The sequence below is a fragment of the Vigna radiata genome, chromosome 5 (genome assembly GCF_000741045.1).
Source record: "Vigna radiata var. radiata cultivar VC1973A chromosome 5, Vradiata_ver6, whole genome shotgun sequence".
NCBI lineage: Eukaryota > Viridiplantae > Streptophyta > Magnoliopsida > Fabales > Fabaceae > Vigna > Vigna radiata.
In genome coordinates, this window is record NC_028355.1 from 27,007,490 (window position 1) to 27,010,942 (window position 3,453).

Sequence of the window (3,453 nt, forward strand, 5' to 3'; positions counted from 1 at the left end):
TATATATATATATATATATATATATATATATATATATATATATATATATATATATATATATATATATATATATATCATTTTACACTTCATTTTTATATTATGTTACTAAATTATAGAATTATGAGTGTTAGAACTTTATCCGGTAATCATTCATATCCCATCGAAATATAGTTATTTCTTCGTTCAAATTCAAAGTTTGGCTAATCAAGTTTAAATATACAACGTCAACAACAACTCAACAAAATATGTCCAAATATGAGTACAATCCAATTTTAATGAAAATGTAATCAATTGATTAAATTTTATGATTAAGTCGTGTTTGAAGTTGTTTGAGCAATCAGAATGAGTGCACTCGTTCAATTATAATACCAAATTGTATCTATAGGGATTTGATCAATTCTTATTAAAAAACTATAATGCTATTTTGAATTTGTAATCAAAGTGGTTTTTGTGTAATATTATAATGATTAAGAAATCAAAGTTAAGATGAGAAACTAAATAAGATAAAAATGTGTTGGGATTAAACTTCACAACTTAGTTCTTAAGTATGATTACTATTTTATTGAATTAACAAAATTCATTCATTATTTCTGGAAATACATTAATGTAATCCTAGACTCACGTATGTATCCTATAACCTAAAACTTTCAAATTCAAGCTGAATTCTTTACTTTTTAATGAAGAGGCTTTTGCGTTAAGATTGAGACTTTTTAGGTAACTAAAGCATATAAATGCATATTTTTCACCTAACATCATTAAATTATTCAATAGGATCTATAAATCGAATTAGCTTTAGCTTAATTCAAGTTATGTATGAAAAGAATGAGTGATAAGTTTATCACACATATAAAACAAATTAAATCACTATAATATGAAAGAACACTTATATAAAGCCATAAACCAGTACTAGTATAGAATTCAGAGTGCTACATCCAATCCCAATACAAGGAAATTGAACAATTCATGTTGATTCTAACAATTGATCCTAAGAGTTGTTTTCCTTTCCTTGTGTGTCTCTTATTCTAAGAAGTATAACTTGTGATATGGGAGAGAGACCTAGAAAGAAGTCTAAGAATCTGAATATGGAACTATATCCTTCAAATAGATGGTATGCATCTTAATTTATAGAGTTTCGAGTCTTGGTTTCAACTCCAATCATTATGGCCAACTTGTGAGTTTTCTTTCTATGGAGGGTTTCTTTAAGGCTTGGTCCTTCTTCATAATGTTCAGCCCAAAATGTTTCCTTCATAGGTAAGTTTCCTCTATGATTAAGCTTCAAACTTAGATGCTTTAGATTACTTCAGGGTGAAGTTCTCTTCGCGTGGTTTAGGCATCAACTTTATTGCTTAAGCTGTGAAAGGAATATTTGATCAAGTTGAACTACCTTTTAGTGCTCAAGTTCTGCTCCTGGGGTTCCAACTACTTCACTCTGTTTCTTCTAAAATATTGAAACTTACACAAAAATTGTATTAATTCGTCACACATGATTATATCCAAATGCTTTTAGCAACTTATGAGTAAAAGGGAGCGAAATATTAGTTTTTGTGGCATAATCAAACAAGATATTATAAGTTCTAAAATGTATGAGTTATGATTAAAATAAGCACATATCAACATCTCATAAGATACAACAAGAACTCCTCAGATTTTCCGATGATCTTAAAACTAGTAAGGAACTCTCAAAAACTAAATAAATAACCTAGGATATTATAAAATAAATATAAGAGAGAAAATGTGAGAGAGAGAGAGAGAGAGTTAGAGTGTGAAAGTGTGTGTTTGAAGGAGGCATTGAGCATTACTTATAAATAGAGGAGGGATATTGTAATGGGCCAAAATCTCATGGTTTGTGGAAGAAATCTCCAACAACAAACCAACATTCACAATAACTATGGCTTGCAGAAGACCCCCAATTTGTGAAAGAGGAAAATAGTTAAAATGTGTCAATACTAATGACACCAAGCATTTCGTAAAGGGAGCGAGTCTCGTGGTAGACAAGATGCAACATTTATATTTTGAAATACATTTATAAACTCTATTTTTATAACATTAAGTGTGTCATGTTATGGCAAACATTAGTATAAGTAAGGTCGTTAAATAGATATTTGTGATTGAGAAATGTGTTTGCTTGAAGGGAGTGTACTTAAGTCTAAGTTAGAATCACACATTTAATAAAAATGTTAAATATGTTTTTGGTCCATTAACTTTCAATGAAAATTAGAATTGGTTTCTCTTTAAATTTTGATGCCAGTCTCCCAACTTTATAAATGTGTATATTTTGTCCTTTTAATCAAATTTTGCTAAAACTATTTGATGTTTTAAACACGTTTTATAATAATATTTGAAGTGTTTACACTATTTTACATATTTCCGTTTCAATATTAGCTAAAAAAAACATTTAACAAGTCAAATAAACTTAATAAAATTTGGTTAAAATGACCAAATCTACACAATTTTAAAAATGGAGAACTAAATTAGTTTAAAATTTCAAAGATATAAATTAATTTCAATTTTCATTGAAAGTTAAGAAACTAAAAACATATTTAATTCTTTATATAAACAAATAAAGAAATAAGAAGAAAAAAATATTGGCCAACCTATTGCCTTAAATTTTTATATTGAAAATTATGTTATTTCACTCGAGTTCAAGATCTATCAATCAGTGACACCCTAACTCAAATAGACTAAAAGATGACATGATATAATGTGATCTACGGCAAAAATAATTTATACAAGACTTAAAAAATGATTATTTTTTCTATCTAAGTAATTGAATTCTACATTTAAATTTGAAATGAATTATTAAAACATATAGCTAAGTTATTTTGATCAATATGAATATAATTTGGTTTTAATTTTATACACCTTTTCACCCTAAAAATGGTATATTATGTTTGTATGTATGTACTTACGAATCTAACCATAGATACGAAAGAAAGATGCTCTTTGTAACGTGGGCACCACTTTTTTAATTATGATAATTACCTGAGCTAACAACACTTTGTGCCTTCTTTTATTTATTAATGGTCGGTCTCCTTCTAGAAAACAGGCCATCAATTAGGTCTTTCACCATAATTCACAACACTGTAGGTTTACATTTCTCATTACTTATCATAGTCCGAATGACAATGCCTAAATTATAACACCCTTTCATTTATAAGCACATTCATAGGTAGAATTGTGAAAATAGGTCACAATTTTCAAATTAATCCAGTTTATCACAGATTCAAACTCATTGGGTTTAAAAAAATTATATTTTTTTTATACGAGTCAAATTTCAATCTGTTTCATTTAAATTTTGTTTTCGAATCTGTGATAGGTCGGGTTAATCCACCAATTCACTTACTTAATTTTATTTTATTAAAATTTAATTTTAATTTTATAAAAAATATTTATTATTTTTTTTGCTTGAAAAAATTATTTAAGTTTGTTATTTTCAAAATTAATTAAACACTC